The following is a 26391-nucleotide window of genomic DNA, read 5'->3' on the forward strand; positions in this document are numbered from 1 at the left end:
CAGTTGCTCGCTAATTCCTAATTCACAGCCTCCCGTTGATCAATGCCGCTTTAGAAACGGCGTGGCGGAGGAAGCGTTTTATTTCTGAAGGAACTGCATGCTTAGCTCCATTACCTGAAGGAAGCCAGAGGTGGCGAGAGCAGGAGCAGAGTGGGGCCACCTCCACATAGGTGAAAGTCCGGAGATGAGACCGGGCCTGCAGAGGCAGAGTTACGGCTCGAGTGTCAGTGGCCTCTGGGGACTCGGCCTTTTCTTACCGACCCATCACCCTTCTGCCCATGAATCACAGAACCAACTCACTGAAGAAAAGCATGCACAAACAGGCTGAGTTTGGAGACAGCAGCGTCCTCGTGCTACCCCCCCCCCCCCCCCCCCCTGAACACACACAATGCATACATGGCAAAATAATCACTAAACGTGATACTATTTGTTCAGCATCACAAATGCTCAATAATGAGTCTAGCATGTGATGTGTGGTCGGTGCTTCCCAGTAAGGGCTAATGCATTGACCAGTTGGGAGGGTTTATATTCCTCTACAAAGGAACTGATTACAAACCTCAATGTCGGGCAGATTTTAAAACATGCTGGGGAGAAGTAAAGGAGCTGCAAGCACAATGCCGGCTCATCCCTGAAACCTGTTCGTTCCGCAGGCTGACAGGAGATGACGAACATCAGGAGAAAGTTAGTTTCTGTCCCTTCAGGGAACACTTTTAACCTTTCACCTTCGGCTAAGACTTTGGCGTGTAAAACGGCGTTTTCTTTGCATTCAACAAGAGGACAGTCAAGTCCAAACGTGTGACTGCAAAGAGGGATTTTCCCTTAAACCTGGACAAAGTGGGTTACAGAAACGCACCAATGCCTGGTTAAAGAAGCTAATAAAAAAAAAACACTTTTCCTGTGAAGTAAAGACCCAACAAATGTACACAAGCGCCGTTTGTAAATGAACCTGTGGTCTAAACTTTGCAATTTAGAGAGTAGAATGCTTTGAGCTTTATGTATCCCAGTGTGTGCCTAATGCTGTACACGTGAAAGAGGCTCGCTGTCTCCATGCATGCAAGTGCTTTCATGTATAATTTCACTGTACAGCGAGTGACTGACGCGCATGTTGCTTTGGCAGGTATAGTGTTTCTTTATTAACCCAGCAAATGAAGCCAAGTGTTAAAGTGTAATTTTACGCCGGGATCACAGACTGGCACGTAGACGTTAAAATCAAAGGGGGATCAGATTCATGACAGGGAGTTATTCATTTCTCGTGGAATTGGCTCCAGTGTGGGCTGAGACTGAGAAAGAGATTAAAACATGAAAAACAGGGTGGGAGAGACAAGAAGATGGCTTCTTAAATTCCTCTGCTTCCAGCTAAAGCGTCAGCCGCAACCTCACGCCTCTCTGCTGTCTTTCCGTCTTTCACGAACTTTCACATGAAAGCTAAATTACTTGAATTTGGCGTCAGGCCACAGGAAACCGGGGAGCAGGTTGAGAGTCGGCGCTGGGAGGAAACAAAAACATTTATGGAAGATTTAGGGTGAATGTTAGTGGAGCGGGCGACTGACTGGCAGTCACGGCCTAATGCTAGAGGCAACAGAGCTAGCTCGGAGTAAGACCCTGAGCTGAGGAGATCTAGAGTTAAGTGGCTTGGGGGCGAACCTGAGACGTTTTTCTCTTCGGCTCTATCTTACAATAAGAAATGGTTTGAAAGGGCAGCAAAGATAAAAAACAAAGGAATATATTTTCACTCCCCCTATTATTTTGTGTCCAAATTGCACTGATGCCAAAATCAGTGTTCCCATAGCCAATGGGAAAGAGGAAATTCCAGGCAGTTGCTTGAGTCAGTACCAGCATTTTCCAAATTCAGTTAGCCTGTGTCTCTTTAAATAGCCCAAGGAAATGTCCAAATGACCTATTACGACTCAGGCTTTCCTAAGTAGCCTGTGTCAACGCATGACATGCTTTTCAAAAATATACACTAACCACCAAACAGCAGGATCTGGACTGGAGTCCACTTTTCTTGTGTTTTTTTTATTTTTTATTGTGGGACAGTGAGCTGGATTCTCTCAGCATCTCTGAGTCTTTGAGTCCTTTAAACCTTCCACCAGGAAAGTTTACTCTCACAGATCCGACCAGGAAGACGATTTCCAAAAGCAGTCAGAGCTCTAGTGAACTGTGACACTGATGGGCCCTTCCTCATAGCAACTGCATTGCCTGAGCCAACATCATTAAAGAATTATTCCTGTTTTGGCATCCCAACACTTTGGTCCAATTCAGCTGCACCCAAGGTGGCGCTCGGAAACAATAACACCAAGGTTCAACAAAAGTCTTATTCATGAGACGTGAATCAGAGCTGAGCTGTCGTTTAGAGACATTTCAGGAGGGTTTTGACTTTAACCTTTAACCGTGCTTGTTTGTTCAGAGCTGTGGAAGACAAGGAACCTGTTAAAATCCCTAAACAGGGATGGTTTGGACAAGTCAGGACAGTTTAGAGTCAGCGTCTCTCTGGGCTGCCGCTGCTGGCGACACATTATGAACATTTTGCCAAATTCTCAAAGTTGCAGGAAGTTTCTAAATGATGTACCCGCACAATTTGCATAATTGCAAATGTGGATGTAATTGTAATGGACGTTGTAGAAGAGAGGAAAATGTGGGGGACTAAAAGTGTAGAAAAATCACACCAAATATGTTGAGAAGAACAAATGCAGCCAGGGTGGGTTCAGCCAGCAGCAGCTTGATGCAGATTGGAGCATCTAAGTGACGACGGGGTTGTCTCTGACTGCTTTGGGATTGGATAGGAGTCCATGGCAGCAGCACAGCCTCAAAAAAAAAAAAAAAACTCCCTGGAAAATAAAGGGTGCTAGTTTTATCACTAGAGGGGTAAAAAATATGTGCTAAATATAACCACAAAGTTGGTAACAATTGTTGAAAACAATGTTTGTGTGAGATGTTGTTGTTCGTTTTGTTGCTAATACTCTACCCTAAAACTTTCAAAACATTTTGTTTCGCAAAATGATCACAGAGTCATCACAGGAGTTAGAAACACATCTCAAACTCATCTCAATTGCTTTTTGAGTTAGTTTATGTGAGTCACAAGTGCAAGGGAGACAAGTCACCACATTGTGACAAAAAAACTGTTGCAGTTTGTGTGTAGTTACTTCAAATGCCACAACTAATCCATCCATATGCAAATCTTCTCATTAAACTGTCACGCATGCCAATTCAGTCTCACTCCTGCTGAAAATCCAACATTTTCTGACAGTTTTGTGTCTCCATCTTTTAGGCAAAATGTATATTTTCAAATGCAAAACCCATCCATGGATCTAAATCTTCTAAGATGATGAGACAATTACAGATCCGGCACCAGATATTGTATAACCTGGTTCAAAAATTCATCCTGAGAAATGATTCTGCCTGGAAGAGCTCAAAGTCACAATAAGGGTGAATGGAGGAAGGGGAAAATGAGGAAGAGGAGAGGAAGTCAAGCAGAGAGGAGACAGATTTCAGTTCCCAGAGCTCAGAGTGCAGGCTGCCAATCTACTTCAGATCCTGGATGGGATGATACAGTAGCTTTTCTGTATCAGACAGAGGCAGTTCAGCAGGTTCCTCCACAATGGGATGTGGAAAAATAAATATGCTGCACTCCTGAGGATAGATTTCTGGCTTTAGTGGAGTTTTAACTGCACAGGCATTCCTTACTTTGCAACGGTCAATTTAAGGGACAACATCTTGAGGATTTTTCCAGCCATGTGAAATTCTGGCTAAAGTCTCAGCTGCACTCTGGTAAACAGCTTCTCCCACCTGAAAATATTGACTTGAGGAGCAGAAGCTTGAGGGTCACTTTTATGCATCGCTTCCTTGTTTGTCCCTCATTATTTTATCGTCCTTCCTGTCTCTGACTCTCATCTCACCATCCTCATTGTCCTCTGCCTCCCTTCATGTAGGTGTGACCAGTTGCTTGATGCGGCTGCAGCAGGAGGACTACCTGGTGTGTCGCTGTGTCGAAAGGGGTCTGTCGTTGAAAAGGAGCTCTATGCTGCATCTGCAGGATCGCCTTACACAACCATTTCCTGCTTCCGACCCGCTCCTCACAGGCAGTCCTGTATGCCAATGCCGAAAAAAGCTCACACAGAGGGGTTCAGTGCACCCAGGGGCCGAGCACAGGACCCTATTCATCCTCTTCCCAAAACTCCTCCCTGTTTTCAACCTCAGGACAGTCAGCTTAATTTTAAAATTCACAAATATTCCTGTCTATCTCTCTTTCTGCGGTGCTGAGATACACTAACGACTTATTCCTTCTTTTTAGGGGACCGTAAGAGACACGATGTGCCAGAGCTGTCTGCAGACTTGAGAAAGGAAACCTGCTGTCAAGTCCAGGACCGAGCATTATCTACCAGATACAGAAGAGAAGTTACAGGAAGGAGAATCGGTTGATAAAAAGCTGAAACTTAAAGCAGAGAACAAAAGGCATTCACTGGTTAATCCAAGTCTTCAGTATAGATGAGCAGGAACAGTATACCACCAGAAAACTCCCATATAAGGGGGGCAGGAGCAGGTGGATAATGGAGTCATGCTGCTATTCCTGGAATGCTCACTCAGCCCCATCTAGACCTGGTGACGGGGGGAGCTAAGGGATACTGAACTCCACCTGAGTCAGGCTGTTTATACAAGAAACCTATGCGAGCCAGGGGTATTTAAGATTCTTGAGGAAATGGTGAAGTGGGCAAGTAGCTCATAAGACAAACAAAACCAAGCATTAATGATGAGTCTGTCACTGTACTGGGCTCTGCAAATCCCAGCTGGAGAGCCGCAGCCAGCCTGTTTTCACTACTGTCCTTCCTCCATCGGACAGCGCCTTGTTTTTTGTACTTTAAGCGTATTAAAACAGCACCTGATATGTCCATTCCTACCAGGGGGACAGAAAAACATTAAACTTAAGACTCCCTGGGCTTCCCCCTCGTACGTCTGCCTCAGATGAAGGTGAGAAGAATGAAGCTCTGTACGGTCCCAGCAAAAAGCCATTCATCCAGCCACAGCTCGACCACAGAGCGAGAAGAACTTGCTATCGTGGATGAAACAGAACCGGTACTGATTCGATCCCTGCTGTCCCCAATGCTAAACTGCATCAGCGTTGATCCAGTCAGCTCCAAACAGCATCAGGGATTCAGCAGGATTATTATTGCTGGGATTTATAAACGTGGACAACATTACCACTGATTCAACCTAAAGGACACGTTAGCAGGACCAGGATTGCTTTGCTCAAAACCTTCATGGATAAGACGGCCCATCAAGGTACTCAACTCCCTCTGCAGCCTCTGCTGATACCGACTGAGGTGCAGCAGTGTATTGAATGTAACCAAACCCCTGTTTACAGGGCTAATCTTTGGTTGATCAACAAACTCAGTCAACCCAGTCTGGCGTGCATTCTTTTGAACCCTCCCCACTGGCTATGCCATGCTGAACAGGAGCTCTTATTATTGGCTGGTGGCTAACTGGAAGCTGTGGAACAAACCAGAGTCCCTGGCAGAGCTTGTGTTGTTCCCCTCAGACCTGCTCAAGCTCACTGGAGACCAGTGCTGGAGGCTGGGACAGAGAAAGTAGCTTCTGTGCATCAACCATCCCCAACCTCTCTGGCTTCACATGCCTGTGTGAAAGGCAGGCAGCTGGGCCAAGCCAAAGAGTGACCAAAGTGAATACTGTGTACTTAAGGAGATATTTCTCAACTCTAATGGAAGATATACACGACCAGGAGTATTTCATAGTATACATGAAACTGAGGCGAGTCTGCCGTACACAGGCACCACCAGTCCCTCCGAACACCACCAGCGGGCAAGATGAGTTAAGTGTCTTGCCCAAGGACACAACAACAATGACAGACTTAGCATGGCTTGAACCTGCAACCTTCCGAATAACTCCTGTGCCACTTTCAACCCCAAATTAAGAGTCTAAAACACTATCCAACCGTACACATTTAGACACCAAACCACTACTTAACAGAAAACACAACTCAGCAAACGATGGGTTCATATTCATGTTTTTAAGCTAAGTGATAAAAGTGGGTTTTCGGGTGATTGCCTAACACACAAGGGCAGAATATTCCACAACCTGGGACCCGAGAAAGCAAAGGCCCTGTCCCCTCTAGATTTGCTACGCAATTTCAGGACCTTGAGTAATGATTGATCCACTCTGAGTGTATGGCTGAATGATGTCCAACAGATAGGATGGGGTAATCGAGTTTAAAGCTTTAAACAGAAATCCTGAACAAGATTAGCAGCCAATGCGGTGATGCCAGAACTGGTGTAATTGGTCCAATCTATGCGTTCCAGTCAAGAAAAGCAAAACAGCATTTTGTACCAGTTGCAAGCGTTCCAGGGCAGCATGAAATCCCATAAAGCAACTCGTTACAGTAGTCCAGTCTTGATATTACAATGGCATGCACTAAGATCTGCATGTTATGTCTAGAGAGAATCGATTTTACTTTGGCTAGATGCCTTAACTGGAAGAAATAATTTTTCACCCCTGAGTTCACCTAGCTGTGCAATTTCAGCTTTTAGTCAACACAAACTCCCAGGTGTGTTATGTTCGTCGTCTCTGACGTTGCAAGTAGTGAATTGTGAAGACTGGGGGTCTCCCAGAGTTGGTTGCACCAAACCAAGTGACTTCAGTCTCATTGTCGTTGAGCTTTAGAAAATTCAGAGCCATCCATTATTTAATGTCAGCAAGACAACCCAACAGAGGCTGAACTGAGAATGTCTTTGACTTAGAAATTTGGATATAGATCTGACAATCAGTTGCGTAAAGACAAAAGGAGATGTTGTGTTGATGGATGACATTTCCCAGTGGCAACATAAACAGTAACAACTGCAATAGCCCGAAAATGGAGCCATGTGGAACACCCCACGGTAGGGGGCACAAGCTGAACTTGCCAGTCTTAACCTGGATGGTTTTATTGGATAGGTAGGTTTAAGGTGTAAAATATGAAGTAAGAAAGGTAAATGAAACTATCTGTTTGCATAAAATAGAATTCAGAAAACAAAAATCCGTATTAGGATAACTGAAATTCGTCGATAAAGGATTGAAAAAAATGGTTAATTAGGTCTCTCTCTTTTTTTAGTTTTCCATAAACTTGAGTATATGGATATTTGCCTCTCAACCTGTCACAGGGGTTACCTTTCAATTCAATTCAATTCAATTCAATTCAATTCAATTCAATTCAATTCAATTTATTTCAAAGCTTTATTTATAAAGCACCTTCCACGACACTGTCAGGGAGCCCAAGGCACTTTCTTCTCACAAAACAATGGATGGATCAGACTCTGCTCCTAATGACCAAGCAGACAACAGAGAGGACACAGAGATGTCTTGGAGAGATGCTGTAATGCTGTTCTCCATCTGATGAATCACACTTTCCTCCTCCTCCCTATTTTTACAACTGTACTCGGTTAGATCTGCTCAAATGCTTTAATCCCAGTAACTCAACTTATCAATGTCCCCCTCTTGACCTTGACTACACACAAATATTAAGGTCCATCTGTGTCTAATCGTGAGTCACTTCGGAAAAATCTAATCTAAGAATAAATAATGACATAAAAATTCTAATCAAGCTACTTTAATCTTATTGTCCGAGTCATTATCAAGAATGTAAAATGAGTCACTGAAACCAGGAATTAGGATGAAAATGAAAAAAAAAAATCCAAATAGCTGTTTATATCATTAAAAAAGCTAGCTGTATACTGTCATAAGCACACATCACACACATGCTCTCACATTTCTGACATCTTGTAAACCCATTTCCAATAACTCAAAACTAAATGACCAGTGTGAGTGTTACAGCACTATAGGTTGTGGGGGGGGTGGGGGTGGGGGGGGGTGCTTCCAGAACCATCAGACGGAAACATTTCCATTTGCACAAACTGGGGCAGGGATAGCACACTGTAATTTATGTGTCAAAGCCCATTCGTATGAAAAGTGCTAGTGATGAATAAACCATTCGGCCCCAGCTGTCGACATCGGAAGCCCTGTCACAGTCCATTAAAAGGCTGAGGCTAAGCGACAGGCTACGAGACGTAAACCTGCGCTGTTGACCTCGCTGCTCGGTGTTGTCATCGTCTTGCCGTTCTCTTAGAGGTCCGCGCTTAAATCTGCCAGTTTGGATTTCACGCAGCGTGATGCTCTTTTGCCCCCTTTTCAGCTCATCATGCCAGTATCACGTGCCCAACCATTTGTGTTGGCACTCTCTGCGTCTCTGAGGCCAGGAAGGCCATTAATCAGGGGTGAGTGGGTCTGTAGGGGCTGTGTGAGGACCGCTGGTCAGTAAAGCACATGCTTATCTGGAAAAAGATAGGATCCAAGAATTAGGAAGTACTAAAACGTAAACAAAACTGGATCCTCTCACTATAACACCAATCCTTTTGATTTCTAATCAAAGAAACATTTAGAGTTTATGTACTGAAAACTATGTGGAGGAGGTTTTCTTGCAACACTCCTCAAGCTGATTCAACAAATATAAGCCAACCTGTTTGGTGTATTTTCTCTGCTTATTCGTTTTCCGAACACTCAGCAAGGCAAAATCTTAGAGGGCAATTAAAATGAAATAGATGATTGTGTTTTAAGAGGAATGGAAATTGTGAAAGATTTAAACACCCACAGAAAGAGCGAAAAGGAAAAGGTTCCGATGTTGGAAAGAATTGGTGAAAAAAAAAGAAAAAAGAAAAACAACCTGCGGAGAAAAGTGTCCAAGGACATGATCTTATCTCATAAATACCTTCCTTTCTATGGTGAGGTAGTCAACCACCATTCCTTCAAACCAAGAACCATTACAGAGTCAAACACGTCACCAGGTCTCGTATTCTTGGCAGCGATGGGGGAGGAATTTATGAATGACTGTTGGGTTTGTCTGGTCAGGGGCTCGCTGTTACATTTCTCCGAGTCTGCTGCTGCTCCGGGCAGACTTGAATAACCTCAGTGATGCAATTTCCCCGCCGATGCTGAGTTGATGTTCCATTGTTAAAGAAAAAACACGTCTTGGGTGAGGAAAGGGGGGCAAATGTGGGAAAAATGACATCATCCAGGGTAAAAAAATAAAAATAAAAATAGGGGGGGGGGGGGGGGGGCACGTCTGATAAGCCTGCAGCATTATCTTATGATTTGTTACGGATGCCAGGCTGGCCTGTGGAGAGAAGCAGCCAGAATCACCAAGCCCTGGTGAATCAGCCTGACACCGCCCCTCATTCTCCTCTCTCCCAGGCTGCTGAGGGGCACAGCTGAGCTGCATCTGGTTGATTGCCAACGCCTGTATAAAAAGGCTGTGCCTTCAGCAGTCTGGGAGGCAGCAGTGCAGGGGTTCTGCTGTCATCCCAGTTTTGTTTGTTTTCAACCCCTTTGGTTTAGTTTCATGTGGATGAGTTTTAAACTTTGGTTTGGTTTTTAACTCTTAGTAAGAAGTTTTTGGATGATCCAGTGGGATCTTTTTGCAGTTTGATTTTAAGGTTAATTTTGTTTGGTGCAATTTTATTGACTTCAGTTTTAAACACCTTCAGTTTGGCAAAACTTTTAAAATAAGTTTTTACCAGGTGTTTTAGGTCAATAGATTGTTTTGGAACTTTTATCAACTTTGGGATTTTAAACCGCTTCTGTTCGGTTAAGCTTTTAACAAAGTTCAAACCAGGTGTATTGATAGTTGATAATTTGCTGTGATGGTAACCTTTTAGAGAGATCTGTTTGCACGTTTTTAGAACCTTTTTGTTACAATAAAACCCTTTTAATATCCACTGTCCAGTCTTATGTTATCCCCATCCTTCACATTTTTACAACACCTGTCGGGGACGTAACATGATTATTCTCTGCTTTGAAGGCATCCATGTGTTGGGCTGTACTCGGTAATCGCACCATGGTAATTGTGCACTTGGCGTTGAGCACTTCATACCATCTGAGTGGATCTACTAGGAACAACGAGACGTCTTTATGAGCCCCTGTTGAAGCAGGAATGTTGAAATTGATCAATCTGGGAGTTTGGTCTCTACTCCCGGTCAGAGGGAAGGAGGTATGACCCGTGGTTGAGCCGAGATTTTATCAGAGAATCCAACAGAAACACCTTCACTGAAAACCAGTCAGGAGAGTCCCATCAAACACACCCAGTGACCTTTTAGCTGAATATGCTGTTCAGGTGGGACAAGTGCTGGAATGAATCAGGAAAAGTAAAATCAATCTTGCTTCTTAGCTCAAAAAATCAGCTTCAGGCAAATATTTGGAGCAAAAGAAATCCAAGCCCATCCATCACCTCAATGGCAAAGGTCACAATGTCATAAAAACTCCACATCTAACCTATTTGGGCTCATAATAAATAATCTCACATTTATTTTATATCTCTGAGTAGAAAACTCTGTAAACTGGAAACTTTCAAATGATCATTTGTTGGGTGGAGTCAGATGGCACGCCATCTCCAACAAAGCATTCTGTTCATTGTTAGGCTTAAGGACAAAATACTTGGGTAAGAAAATATAGCTGGGGTCAAAGAAAACAGATAAATTAGGTTTACATGCTGAATGAAAACATTATTCTTTGTTCTGGTTGCAGCAGTGATGTGCTCCTGGATGGTGACGCCATCAGCAGACATCTGGTTGTGGTTTCAGGCTGTTTTCAGATATCAGCAGGTCTCTGTTGCAATAAGACTAATTGTAATCTGACTAATAATGTGCACAAAAAACGGCTAGAAGTACATCCTGTGTTTTGAAATCTCGAGTGGGAACTGGATGCAAAAGTCTAAAACAAATGCTTTCAGGGCGGGGAGACGTCTCCCGCCATGAGGAGAGACGAATGTTAGTGAAAAAGGTCAAGGATTGTTTTAGTTTCCAAGGGAAAAGTCTGAAAATCCCAGGGACAGTCGTCGTGTACCGCTTATTCACTGCTAGCTGGTTTTAAGTCTTTGGTGCAAATCACCATATACTCGTAAAAACATACACTGTCTGGTTCCATCCACTTTCCTGGTAGTCAGGGGAAAAGGAGCAACATAACAGTAGCAGATGAGGATGACACACCATCGAGACCCGGGAGTTCCCTGTGACTAGCACCAGGAGAGGGGAGCTGTGAGGCATCTGAAGAATGGATGACTGTGTGTGTGTGTGTGTGTGTGTGTGTGTGTGTGTGTGTGTGTGGTGAGTTTGGACCAAGCCAATGGGCCCTGTAAACGTTCCTCTGTTATTCCACATTAGCCAGCTCCAGGTGCTTTTATTGCCGCGCCAACACTCACAAAACCCTGCGGGTCAAATCGTGTGGATGTGTAACAGCGCTGCATCACGCCCCGCTGGCTGATTGGTGTGGTGAGGGAATATCCAGCATCACCGGAGTCTCGTCTAATACCATCCAGGGCTTAATGAACTCACTGTCAGTTCCTTAAATATCCATCTGCTCCCAGCACTCTCCCTTCTTGCAGCGACTGAGCTCGTTCCCTCCCACGTGTGCACATTTTCCATTTCAGCCCCCCCCCCTCGCCTTGACGCTTCTTTCTGTTTGGTCCTCTGCAGCTCTTTGACGCTCCCTCTTCAGAGACAGTCTTTAACAAGCCTGCCCCAGTGGGCAGCAGACAGAACGGGGAGGTTATTTTTAGATCGCACACAGATTAAAAGTGGAACCCCCCCCCCCCCCCCCCCCCCTTCATCCTTGTAAAACGCTCTCTTCCTCTCTCTCAATCTGTAATGAAGTTTAGCAGCTCTGTGGGGGATCTCTTGTTACCTCCTCCACACAAACTCGCCTCTCTTCCCAGACTAATCCATCCCCTGCCACCATCGCACTCATCCTCTCCAAACACTGACATCATTTGACGGACTGAACTCTTTCCTCTGCCTGTGGGGGCTGCTCTGTTCCGTCTGTACACCGTGAAATGGGCGAGTTTAGGCTCTTGACACAAATCAAGCAGCAGAAGAAAAAAACAAGCTGTCAGAAAACACACATCTGTTGCAGGAAAACAAGCCGGATACATCACTGCATTCTTAGAGTGGTTCTCCTCGCATGACCTTTTCCTCGACAACGCAGCTGCAGTAGGCCTGATGGGGACTTTTACACACTCTTATGTGTGTGAAGGCAGTTGTACTGGGGGCTGGGGGTGGGGGGGTGTTAACATGAACTTGTATTACGCACTCAGAAATTACGTCATAGCTTTATCCAAGAGTCCACGAGGCTGAGCTCACTTCAGAGTTTTCCTGTTTTCAACCTTAAACTCATGGTTTACCTTTTTTCTCCTGTCTCTGCAAATACACACACACACACACACACACACACACACACACACACACACACACACACACACACACACACACACACACACACACACACACATACTCACAATTCCCTACCATGTGGATCACATCATTTCTGGCTTGAACTGGAGGGGGACACGGTTCTCTGGGTTTTACTAGTCCTACTCCCACTGACCCCGTACCAGAGATTAAGATCCTATTACATTTTTAGAAATTTAGCCTGCGTTTAAACAATATTCTGTTTTCTAGACCTTTAATTTGAAAGTCTGGAAGTCTAAAAGTATTGCATGGTAGTGAGCCCAGCAGGGACCGAGCAGGAAATCTTTCATTAAGACTCCTGATCCATCATTATTGAAGCTGTGTGTTGGAGTTTAAACAACAAGGCACACAGAACAGCTCAGTCGAAAGGTTCATCTAGTCTTGTGACACGACCTGACCAATGACAGCGGCTTGGAGCTCAGCTGAAAACAAACAACGTGGTAAAATCGTACCCCACGCTCCGGGATTTACCGTTTCTGACAGGCAGCTGTGTTTGAAGTGCTCTACTTGCCTACACCGCTTGATCAAAGAGATCGTTTTGTTCTCGTGAACTTTCAAGACATTCTCACAGTAAAGCCTCCGCAAAGAGCAAAGGCAGTCAGATGGCTGTTGTAAAAGAAAGGACGAAAGAAAAATGAGGATGGAAAGTGATAAAGACAAACCAAAAAGAGAAAATGAAGTCTAATCACAGAACGATGTGGTGAGTTCTGCTGCATCAAACCACTTCAAATTGCTCCTCCTCTAGCCCATTTCACTGAAGCATTTGGAGCTGCAGTCAGAAAACAAGGAACACATTGGGGCTAATTGTCAATTACATGTAAAAATATCTATGTGGGATATGTTACTTTATCCAAAACATGTGCTGCAGATGAGAGAAGTGCTCTCCAAATAAAACCCAACTTCTCCACCAAAACGCCGCCACCTTCGCTCTCTCGTTATGCTTCATCTCGCTCCCCCACGAGATCCGTGGAAAACAAAGCGTCAGCAATAACGGCCATTTTTCTTAAGTGGGACAAAGTAGCAGAGGCTATGGTTGTTTCATAAACAGGACGCACACGAGCACCCGTGGAAAAACAAAAAGCCCGATGGCAGAGCCGGCTAAGTCCCAGTATTCACCATAGTTGGAGAGAAACCTGATAGATGCACTTCTTCTTTCCATACTGCTCCCCTTTCAGTGTGTCACGCTGGTTGTAGGAGGTGCTCAGACCACAGTGGCTGTCTAGCATTAGACAGAAAGAGGCAGACAGACAGGTAGCTTTCCCCTGCATGCAGGGCAGACTGTGGCGCTGTTTATGTCTGCAGACAAGAAGGAACGAGCGCCCGAGGTGGAAAGCAGACAGAAAAGAACTTTTGATAGTGAGGCGGTGAAGGGGAATCCCTTGCTCCCCCCCCTTTCAGGTGTACATCTTTGTCTACAAGATAACTAAGCTCCTTCAAAGTGTTTAAGCCTCTCAGATAAAAAGTGACAATAAGAACTTTTGTAATCCTGGGAAAGGTCTGCTCATTAGAGCTTTCTGTCATGTTGAGGAATCTGGAAGGCTTTTATTTCCGGAGAAAGACTTTAACCTTCTTTTGTCATCCCAAAGCTAAGGCAAACATAGTAAAACTATCGCTTACACCCACCTGTCCATGCTTTCACCACATATTCTGAAATAATCTGAAATGTATATAGGTTAAAACTTCTAAATTGAAATCGTGTTAAGGTTTACAGTATGAAATCCTTCCTGCGGCTGCAAGAAAATCAGACAAAAATGGCTTAAAAGGTGGTGAACACTTGTTTAATCAGTAGCTTTGCAGTGGTCTCTGGTAGGAATGAATGCCTTGTAAGTGATTCTCTGGAGGAAAAAGCCCAGATACGTTTGAATCAGGAAGTACAAGTCAGCTGGAGGAGAAAGTAGCTTCAGACTGCAGGATTTGGAGTCTTGTTTCCTGATATTTGGACATCTAGTCTCTGATTGGATAACAGCAACATGACTCTACCACTGATTTTGTGTGATCTGTAACACTAATGTTTTATCTCCACAAATGTCACAAGTCTGGAGGAGTTCTGCTGTGCGGTGGAGTTGCTAATGCTAACAGTTAGCTTCTACTAGCTAAACCAATAACAACCGTCCCTGTCGCGAGTCAGGATGGGTGAGTTCATGAATGTTAAGTAGAATAAGCAGAAGATTTTTAATATAGTGCCTCTCAAGATAAAAATCACAAGTGTCACAGTGTGATGTAGATCTGTCAGGAATTACTAATCCTAGAGTTTCACTGTCGATTTTGCAGAAGCTAATGTCGGAGATAGGTGGAGGAGACTGTTCACATGATTAGCCTGCATGAAAATCTCAGAGTAATCAGAAATAATAATTAAAAAATGTGTTTTCTGTGTTCCACACCTTTAAAAGCTGTTGCTCTGATTATAACTCTCAGTAATGACATAATTATATCTGTATGTACAGATGCACGGTGCAATTAGTATCTCATGTGCTCAGATATATGCTACCGTACTGTAACAAAACTATATATATATATATATATATATATATATATGTATGTATACATATATATGCGTATGCGTATGTATACATATATATATATATATATATATATATATATATATATATGTATACATACGCACAACATCATTGTCGCTGTTGTTTTTTCACATCAGCATATTTAAAGATGGCTGACAAGACTTTGCTTCTGTTGTACAAAGGTGACACCAAAGTTTGCACATTCCAGGTTCTACCATGATACATTTTTCAAAGTTTAAAACCAACCAAAGCTTTGCAGTTTGCCACACAACAGGTTTAGCTCCCGTCGAACACCTGCTCAGTAAAAGATCAACTCGAGTTTTAGTCTCAGAACCTTACAGACAACAGCAAACAGCTTTAAGTGCAGAAAAGTGCTACGAAGCATTCAGTATTAAAAAAACATGCATAATTTTACAAATCAAAGAAACGTGAACTTACTAAGGGATTACAAAATAAAACCCCTCTTATCTTAAGCATCAGAAGTCATTTTCTTCCTCAGTGGGGGCCTCGGTGCTGTTAACGTCTCACAGACTGTGCGTCAGTCTATCGCCCGACATCCGAGGGAGAGTGAGAGAATGGCAGATGAAGCCAGACTCTGTGACTTGCCTGCTGCTTTAACATTTCCCATCTGCATCAGCAGTCACATATGGTTCACATGGAAAACCCTTTTCTTCTTTCGCCTTGGCAGTTAAGGGTAACATGCAAACACGGAAATGAGAAATACACTACTGTGCTGAGGCTGAATCTTGAGGGGTGGCATTGGCTTTATGCTACAGAAATACAACCAAGAGATGGAGATGAAAAACCACAAAGAGCCATTTAAACAAAAGCACATGGAGCAGATCGAGGCACACACGCATGGAGACAGCCACAGATGAGCCGGGGTGCAACATTTCTGCAGGAATCAAAGCTTCTTAAAAGATGGAAATTCAAACAAGACAGCAGATTTTACAAAGCTGCACTTTTCAACCAGTCTGACGCTCCAATCACAAAAGGACAATGTTGACTCAAATCTGTCTCAAAGTTTGTTGTTACTCCACCCCGTCACTTCATCCATCCCTGATACCTGTTTTAGCCACATAAAAGCAAGTTCATTACCCCCGAAAAGCTAATTTATGTGAGCAAACTGCACACCCTCTCTCCCGTAAACACAAGAGAGAGATCTGTAGCACAGCGTCTCCCTTTCCCTGCAAAACAACAGCAAAAACACATCAATACCCATTATCATGTGAAAGTAAAAGCCTTTTAAAGAGAGCTAGGGGCCGTCGTCGGTGATCGAGATAAAAGAGGAGGCAGGACGTCTCTGGAAAGTTCTGTTGGCCTTGATGTCAATCTCCCTGTGCTTGTGAGTGTGTGCACATGCATGTGTGTGTTTATTCTCAAGTGTGTGTGTGAGCATCAATGGAATTTTAGTAAAGTTCAACACGTTTATAAATTTACTTAAAGATAAGCAACATCTAGACAACACGCACGCACACACACACACACACATACGCACGCACGCACGTACGCGCGCACGCACACACACACACGCACACACACACTTTGTTGTTTGCATTTCCATCACTCCAGAGGACCTGGCTTTGATTCACTTCTCGGAGACTTAACCCTTACCCCAACCATAATCACTACCTGCCCAAACCTTCAAGTCGCTTCGAGTTTTCACTCTGAAATCTCATGATTTATATTATGGGGACTTTTCTCCACAAAGGGGACACAAAAAAAAGTCCCCACAATAAGACTGTGTGAATGTATTTACGTCCACACAATATAAGTTATACACAGACACACACACACACACACACACACACACACACACACACACACACACACACACACACACACACACACACACACACACACACACAGAGTCCTCTTCTCTTTCCTAAAACAGACTCTGTGAATGTTTGGCCGTGCCAGCTGTGTGAGCTCCAGGATGGGTGTGGGGTGTATACAAACGTCTGCCGGACTGCATAGTGTGTATACTCATAGTCATAAACAGTATCTGAAGCGGAAGCAATGATCATCTAGAAGTTCTTGACCCCACGACCTCGGGGCTGAACCGTTATTGACCGTTATGACCGTGTGTGATGTTTGTCCTCATAAAGCCCGAGGTGCTGCACCGGAGCAACCAGAGAAACGAGAGGGTAGCATTTGTGGTGGTTTATCTGAGGCAGGCACATGCTCGAAAAGCATTTCCTGATTTCATCTTTGGTGTTTATATTTTTTGCATCGAAGTAAATATAAATCATCCCAAAGGCTGCCTGTATGAAAGTGAATAAACACGTCTGCATCCAAGTCTTTGAAGCTGACCACAGTGGCGCTGCGATGCAGTGAGCTTCAGACTGAAGGAAAGAGACACACAGACATTTTTGAGTCAAAAACATCTGCTGTTAAAAACAATACAGGATCAGAATTATGTGTATGCTGAAGAAGGAGGATAACTTTCTTTACAGAGGAGGTGCCTAAAGGGGTATTTTAGGTCTCTTTAAGTGAGCTTTAATAAAAGCCACAGATTGTACAGGGTCTGAACAGCTACAGTTTGAAGAAACAGAGATTAGCTCTGACTGGACTGAGGAGCTAAAGGGGAAATGTCCTAAAACATCTAGAGTTTAGAGCTGTTTTATAAACCTCTACGGAGCTGTCAGTTACTCGTTACAGGTATGGTTTAAACTGCTCATGACTTTTTCGAAAGAGCTTCAAGCATTCTGGGAATGAACGAGAAAGAATAACAGATAAACGTGTGTGAGCACAACTGATCAGCTTCCTCCCTGGATTCTGAAGCCTGTCACACACCGCAGCTGAAGCAAGTGATGCTTTTAAAAACACTCGGGCCACTGCTTTCACTGGATGACAGCTTCAACTTTTAACCCAGTGACTCTCTAAGATGCACACCGCAGCGTCTCAGAGCCGCAAGGCAAAAAGGGGGATTAACACGACCCTCTGGTCCTGTGTGGCTGCGTGTGATCGACTGAATGGAAATATACCAACCTGCTGCTGCTTTGTGACATTCCTTACAGCTTTAAATTACTTTAAAAAAATCTGTTAACTCCTTTGTCAAACAGAGGAGCGAGGAGAGAGAACCGAGAAGATAGAGCAAACATGCCTGCTTGACCCGGAAAGATTCGGCAGGGTTCGAACTTTGAGATCTTTGAAGCTGGAACGCCGGAGAGGACCTGGCAAATACGTGTGTTTGAAGGCCAAACAGTGCTGAAGGCAGAACTCCTATGGGGAATCTGACAGAAGAATCTGATAGTCAGCTGCTAGCTCTCCACCACACCAAGAGTCTAAATGAGGAGATTCCCCAGTCACATCTGAGAAGGAAGGCTGGTTCCTGTACTGCTGAAGGTGGACAGACGCAGCTTTAATGCACAGAGCAAAGTCCACTATCCACGCACGTCTTCTGTCAAACTTCATAATTCAGTTAAAAACATTATTTTATTTCATTCTGATCGTGGCGTCGAACAAACTCCAAATAAAGCTTACCACTGTCTTTGTAAAAATGACGGCTTCATTGAGGGCGTGACGCAAGTAAAAGCCAAAAGCTTCACCCTTTCTGGCTTTTTTTGAGAGCTTCGGCCTCCTTTGTGAACCTTTTGAAAATGACACGTCTGTCAGCACCTCAAATGAGTGCGGTCATCTGTCCGTGACACAGATTACCGGGACCACAGAAGACAGTCATCAGTAGTCGTAGACAGGAGCTTTGAAGTGAGACCGCAGCACACTCGTTTCCACCCAGTTCTCGTTGCTTTTCTTTAAATAGAGCATGACATCAGGCCCTGCTCAGGTCTACTGGCCCTAGCCCAAAATAAACGGGTCCAAAACAATGCCACATCTGGAGCCAAACGCAGGAGCAAGAAGGGAAGACAAGGAATGTGGCAGAAAGTGGGAGATGCTGAAGCTGCTTGGCTCTCAGATGTAGGTCAAATCATCTGGAGAGGTCTCACACCTGTAGTAATCCTCTCCTACTAGAAACATCACAACTACAAATGAGTCACAGAGACTCCGTCAAACTCAATAACCGCTATGTTTTTTAATCGGGGCGATAAACTGTTCCAACAAACATCACCTGGTTTATTTGATCCGACTCGTCTTGATGAACTCTCTCTGGAAGCCTGTCAGAGGCAATCAGAGGCTTTCCTCCAGGAGGAACGTGCAAAGCAAAAACTCGGCCAAATTTCTGCCTGTTGGATTAAGTATCTAATAAACACACAAGGACTGATCCAGCCGTTATTTGTCAGCAGACACATATTACGCCGCCCACAGTCTGACACAGATGTTTGAACTCCCGGGTGAGGATAACATGTACAGTTCAACACACACATGCATGCTCGTATAGATTATATTAGCCTCGGAGAAGATCAGCCCCTCAGAGGAAAGTGTGACGTGTCTGAGAGGATGGAAAAATATGCAGAATGTGTTCTGTTTGAAGAAGAGGATGCAGATGGGAAAAGATTAGAAAAAAGAGGGAAAACATGACCCTGAAGTTCACTATAAATCTGCTTTTTCCTCTTTATTCCATTTAAAGACGTAGTGTGGATGTAAGGTTGCAAAGTTTCTATACACGACTTCGTGAAAAGCTCTGAGACATGAAATGATGCCTTTCTGACTGACTTCATCCTTATTTTAGCATTTAAATAATAAAACAGTCTGAAACTTAACTGAGCGGAAGAATAAAAAGGCACAAACTAATATTAAATCACATTTTCCTCCATAAAAGCTCAATTATTTGTCTGAACTTACACATTTTTTAAAGCTACACCAGAAAATAAATCATCACGCTTGCATACGCCGTAGTGATAAACCGTATTAAGCAGTCGACAAACAGGACATTTCGATCTTGAATCAAGGAGAGGTCTCTTTAATTACATATTTAAATTTAGCAGGAAATTACAAGGACTCTAAAAGTGAGGTTTGGCCTAATGGGAGAAAAAATCCAACTCAAAGGTTCTTGTAGTTTTAATGACTGGGAGCAAATCTAGGCAAGCTCTTATTTAAAATCTAAATCCAATAATTTATGAGGCACTACAGGTAAAACTAGATGCTGCTTCCTCATGGTGGTGCTGTGATTTCTGTTTAGAAGGCACCGCTTGAAAGTATCGTTTAAAAAGTTTCAAAGAGGAGAACGAGGAGGGTCATTCCCACGGGACATGATGTGTAGTTTAGATTTAGTTTGAAAAGGTTTGTGGTTGTTGTCAGTAAAATTTGAATGCTACAGCAGTTCTGTCACAGAGTTTATTGGATAATTTGACGGTTAAGACCGAGAATGAGCTAAAGTTGTGATGTCTGTTTAACCAGGAAAAAACCATCTACAAATCTCTACTGGGAAAACGTTTTCTCGTTCGTGCTTATTGCTGAGGATGACTTTTTGGGAGGGAGCATTCTTTGACTTTCCAGTTTGAAATATTAAAATAATGATTGAATTTGAGCAATGTTTACCGCTTATGGTGATAAAACCCAGCAGTTAGAAATAATATTAAAGATTTAAGAAAACTTTCCACGCTGTCGTCTCTAAAATTAAACACACTTTTAATTGATTTCAGAGCACCAAATGCAAAATAGATAATCCATTCAGTTTAAAATGTAAAGATAAGTTTTCTTATCGCACCAAACAATTTTTTAAAATAACTTTCCAATTTTAAAGGACTGGATCCCTCGTTTAATCACTACATTTGTAGTAGTCACTAGTAGGAATGAAGGTCTTGTAAGTCACTTTCAGGGGGAGAAATTTACCGGTGCACCATTTCCAGGAAGTAGAAGTGAGCCACATCACAGCTGAGTTTCAGACGGCAGGTTGTGGAGTCTCATTTCCTGATATTTGGACATCTCGCCTCTGATTGGCTAACAACAAAACAACTCTACCACTGACGTACAACATTGATGCTTTATCTCCACAAATAACACTAGCCTGAATGAGTTCTGCCGTGTGGTGAAGCTGCTATTGCTAATGGTTAGCTTCTACTAGTGGGGATGTTCTCTGCTGTTGCCAGGACGGTAAACCAACAACAGCCTTCCCCGTCGTGAGCCAAGATGGGTGAGTCCATGACAGTGTGATGTAGATGTGTCAGGCTTTTCATATCCTAGAGTTTCGTCGTCTATTTTCTATCAGAAGCTAATGCAGTTCGGTGTAGGAGACTATTTTCATGTTCAACTTGCTTGAAAAACTCAGAGTGACCGATAAGAAATAAGACTTTAAAAACACTTTTTTTAGTGTTCGACACTTTTAAACCAAAGTCCTGCTTTTGGACACATCTCATTAAGTGGACATAAAGTCAGTTGAAAGGTCAAGTTTTAACCAGCTTTGACTCTTTTTGCCCTGAATGACACCACAGAGTGAATGCAAGCAGTGGAAGTGAAGGTGTCAAAAGGTCACTTGAGGGATCAGGGAGGTATGAATAGTCTTGTAGAGCCTATTACATCCGTCATTTCAGCTCAAATGTGCAAAGCACTCATGTAGAGTAAACTATGTTGGCTGAATGCAAACCTTTTGACATCTAAATCTATATCAATACGTTTACAGAAATCGCTGCCAATTTTTGTTCGATTCTTGGACAAAACATCTTTGTAGGCCATAAAAATGCCCACTGGGCTTTCAGACACCTGCTCCACGCAGTCACACACAACATTTTTCCTCTATTATTTGATTTACAGTCAAAATCGAGGCAATGAGCTGTTCTGTTCTTACACTTTGAAGAATGACACTTAGCTTTTTCAGTTTCCAGAGCTAAAATGCTGCTTCATTATTTAACAGAAGAGTTTTGAGTTGAACTGAATCAACTCACATTTGTCATAAATTTAGCAAATATTTTCATTTATTGTTAAAAAACAAACAAATGTGCATTACTAATAAATGTTGTGTACGTGTCTGTTTGCTTTTGGAACAGAAACCTACATTTAATTGGCTTTGATCAGCCACCTGATGTCAAAATAAACTGGATCTAATTCAAAATAAAAACCTATTATTTGACACCTTTACTCAAAAGATGCTAACATTAGAGTCCTTGTTCAGCTTTCACTGTCAGCGTCTAATGAAGGACAGCTCATCAAATACTGATGGAGCAAAGTGAAAAGTCGCGACACGATCAGTCATCACAACGAATAACCTCCATGATGTTACGTAACCCTATGAGCTGTGCGGACAGAAGCTGAGCTCACGATAAACTGACTCTGAAGCCATCAAGACTGATTGAGCTCCATTTAGTCCTTAAACTGAGCAGACTGTCTCTGATCCTGACTGAATCCGATTCAGACTGCGTCTCCTTTGGGTGAAGTTCTGGTGAAGTCATCCAGCAATCATCACAAGAATTCTGCAAATAAAAAAATACCGAAAGTTGCAAAATCTGATCTTTACTCAGCTCTCATGGATGAGTGGAGCAGAGTTAAGCAGCTGCTGGTGGTGGGGGTGCCTAGAGAAGGGTTGAGTTAAATTAATTGGTACTGTCAGAGGGGTCAAAGGTCACAGTGCCCTGACAAACAAATAAGCCACCCAGCGAGGAAGTCAACAAGAGATGCTCTCCTGTGAAGTCCTGGCAACAGAAGCTGCTGGTGAACATGTGTGTGACAAATGTGCTTTCTGAACCAATGGCAGGGCCTCTGTCATCACCACATGGGGGTTACCACACAAGCACAGCCGAGAGGGAGGGGAGGAGGAGGAGAAACAGTGGCTGCAGACAGATAACAAGGCCGACGCTGATAAGGTGGGTTAAGTATTGTCTGTTTGGAAACAGCTTTCTGGTTTCTCTGCAGAATCTGCAGCGTAAGCTGAGTGCGCTGCTTCATTAGGGTTAAGTGTAACGAGGACCCCCTGTTGGGAAAATCATGGGAGAGATACTGCTGTTAGCTAGTCTGCAGGTTTTACTGTGGTTCCTATTGTTTCTCCTTAGGGCTTAATGACCCCCAAACTCTCCTGATGGCCTCTTTCTGCCATCCTACCGCATTAAAATTAGATTTTATACACTACTGTCTTGAGAAACTAAATTAGGAGAGACCAGGGGGTCCTCACACGCTGCTCCCCTTTTGAGACTCCATCACAAAAACCTGATGATTCATCTCCCTTTTCCTCTACATCCACTTTTATGCAGCTTTACACATGTTTCAGTCGTTCCTCTTGATTTTCCGGACTTTGATTTCATAATTTTATTTGCCTCAGCCCCCTGTCTGTCTTCCTTCTCATGCTCTGTTTGTATTTTTCTTTCTCCTTCTTTTCCCCTCGCCAGCTCTGGAAAGTACATTCACACAGCTCAACAGTGACACAAGGACCGTCCTCCTCCATGGCAGCCCATGCTTGTGTTTTTTCAATTAAGCCGGGCTCCCGTACATTTGGGAAACCATAATTCTCATGGTCCGGCAGAAAGTAGTGGAAAGTAGCTTAGTCTTTTTTTTTTCTTTTTCTGTCTGCGACAGAAAGACCCGTTCTCCTGAAGCATGTCAAAGTAGTGAAGTCGGAGAATAAAATCATAGGAAAACAGTCCATGAGATCCCAGAAGGTGTTGATAGGAAGGCCTCGCTGAGGGGTGTCAGTGAGCAGCAAGCCGTGGGGTGAAAGGGAGCAGGAAGGAGGTGAGGAAAAGAATACAGATGGATTTCCCAGGGAATGTGGATGAAAGTGAACGAGTCACAGGCCGGATCTAAATTGCCCAGCAGGGAGGAGGATAGATCCACTGAAATCACTTCAAAGCCCAGTGTCACCGGACAGCAGATTCCTCTTGTCGATTATATTTACAGAGATGAGCTCCAGCAGCCTGCTGCATCCATCTGCTTTCAGCAGAAACGCAAAAAGAGGCATCTCCACCACTCTGTGCTCCATTTATCAGCTCATTAAAAATGACACTTGCTGCAATTTAAGCATCTTACCAAACCAGAAATGAATCACCCCTAAAAAAGGGAAAATCCTACATTTTTATCCAATTTTCACACTGACCTAAATACTGAGCTGCGTCGTTAAAAAGGGCAGCAACAAAATAAAAAGTGTCTTTCCATGTAGTTTTCCTTGAAAAACCTTACTGCTGAGGCAATGGCACCGACATAAAAACAACATAATAAACAGAAAGACGGGTTTGAAAAACACAGTAGAGTCAAAACTAGAGGGAGGAAGTTTAAAGAGTTTCTGCAAGATGCTAGTCAGGATAAATTAATCAGTTCAAAGAATCAGGGGAACAAATTCAACAATGAGGAGTGGACTTCTGTACAACTAATAAACTTTGTGTTTGTGCACAAAAATATGATAACAACTCCTCAAAAATCCCTGTTGAGCTCAAATTTGCGAAGTCTGGCAGAAAAAGAGCAGCTTTGATCTGCATCATAGGCGCACGAGTGTGACTGACAGGTGAGTCACCCTGGTCTTTTACGTACATCTGACTTGATGTAGCTGAATCTTGTCAATATCAGTGTCCTGAATTCACAAATATGCCTTAATGAAACAGCATGCATGGTAGGACTTGCACCGTTCCCTGGGATAACCACATGGAGAAGAGGGGTAGCAGCAGCTGAGTCTCAGAGGCTGCACTAGCTTGGGTGACAGTTGTTGCACCAAAACCATCCACCATAAAAAAGTAACTGTGTTTAAAGAATCCTCTGAATTTGGAAAATGTGTGCAGATTTATAAGGCACATGCACACATTCCAATCTGTTTCGAATTGGAAAGGCTTACTTAACCTTTTATTGTTGCTAAAGTCCCCACCTTATCAACTTTCCATGCTTTTCAAGAATGTGGTAGAGATAATTCCTCATCACTAATGTAAACCTTACACACTTACTATGGATCAGTTTATTTTTATACACGAACTTCAATGTGTGAGCATGCACATAAAGTTACAGTATAAACACACACACACACACACACACACACACACACACACACACACACACACACACACACACACACACACACACACACACACACACACACACACACACACACACACACACACACACACACACACACACACACACACACAGAAATCCAGCAGTGGGAGTGACCAAACGTGGACAACCCCTTGCTCTCACCCCCGTCACCCACCACCACAACAATCAGCTGAGACAGACGGCAAACTATCACAGGAGCAGCTTGAGAGGATGTCTTACCTCAAGAGAGAATCTGTGAAGTTGACAAAGGCGGAAGAGTCATGACTGTAGCGTTTTCCTTCAGCCTCGCTCTCTTTGTGTCACTCCGCTGTGGCAGACGGGAGCCGGGACGCACAGAGCGGGGCAGCTTTCAGACTCTGAGAGGTCTGTGGAGCAGCGCAGATCTAGCCCATCCGCTCACAATCTGCCTTCTGAGGATGAAAAGAGAAGACTTCATTACCAACAGAAACCACGCCTCCGCCCCTCTGGTCTCCCTCCTCCTTCTCCTCTTCTCCACTGCCTCCTGGTTTCCTCTTCCACACTCCCAGGCAGTAGCACGCTCCAGGGCCTACAGAGATCAGACAGCCCAGAATAAAAAAAGGAAAGGGAAAAGCTCCCAACTTAAAGCCTGCCAGTGCAGTGTAGAGCGAAGGAGGACAGAGAAGGAGGTAGAAAGACAGAAGTACAGTTTAGAGCAGGTAAAGAGTGGTGTGAAGGAGGGAGAGACAAGTCAGACAGAAAGAAAAACCACAGACGGAGTCAGGCTCAGACAGAAAACCAATTAGAATGTTAAAAGAAGAAAAGGCTTATTCACCGGGGTTGTTAGAAGTTTTAATTAAGACTTACTGTATGATAAGTCACATCAAAAGACGCAGTGCGGGTGTGTGTGTGAGGGGCAATTGTTCCTGTGTATTTGTGCATCTACAAACCCAAATCTCTGCTTCATCACTCAAAATAAAGCTGCCAACCTTCGTGCCTCCTCATCCTCGCTGCCTTTTCCAAAAGAAAAACCAAACTCTCTGTTCATCAGATGCTGGGGGGGACTAGACCTAAACGCATTAGCTGTTTACTGTCTGTAATTATAAGGGGCTGGGTAAAGTCAGCTCAGGAAAGCTCTGCACCCTGCCCCCCAGTGCCACCGCACACTCAAACCCAACTCTGCCAGGCCTGCCAATTTAAACTGGAATCTGGAGCAGAAAGAGAGAAAAACACAGAAAAAACTTTTGCTGAAAGTTTCAAGTCAACTTTTAATAACTTCATCTACAATAAAAGACATAAACAGCGCAGATTTCTCAGCCTTATCTTAACTTGTTTGGTAAATTCCTGACATAGGGTTAGGGTTAAGCGTGAGCCGAAGTTTAGAGAGCTACTGCGCAAAAATAAAAAAATCATCTTCATTTTGCAAAGCGTACAGGATGGGTTTTACCACATCACCACGACTGCTGGTTTGATCAAACAAAGAGAAAGAATTATCTTAAAAATGAAGAGACACTATACAACTTTAAAAAATAATTTAAAACCATTTTCTTGAACAAGTATGTGCCAAAATGACCCTTAACAAAGTAAACGAAAGGCCACCCAGCCCAAATGGTCCCCTGTGGCCAGATTATCCAGTTGCAACTTCAGAGTTGCTGGTCTGGTTGCAGCACATATCCTGCATGTTTTAGATCATGACACAGCTGATTTGTTTGATTTAGTGATGAATCACTCCTGTAGACACTAATGAAGGCTGGGGAAACATTTCTGCCGTT

The 26391-nt window shown here is 43.5% G+C and overlaps 1 protein-coding gene across 1 annotated transcript in view; it reads right to left on the reverse strand.

The window, feature by feature from the left end:
- The window catches only part of znf469 (zinc finger protein 469), a 43068-nt gene extending 17997 nt beyond the window's left edge, over positions 1-25071 (reverse strand). The window contains exon 1 of the mRNA XM_015964791.3: positions 24881-25071. The gene's annotated coding sequence lies outside the window, so the exon portion shown is untranslated. The remainder of the gene's footprint in view (positions 1-24880) is intronic.
- Between the last annotated feature and the right edge of the window lie 1320 nt (positions 25072-26391).

This window comes from Nothobranchius furzeri, chromosome 4 (genome assembly GCF_043380555.1).
Source record: "Nothobranchius furzeri strain GRZ-AD chromosome 4, NfurGRZ-RIMD1, whole genome shotgun sequence".
Lineage (NCBI taxonomy): Eukaryota > Metazoa > Chordata > Actinopteri > Cyprinodontiformes > Nothobranchiidae > Nothobranchius > Nothobranchius furzeri.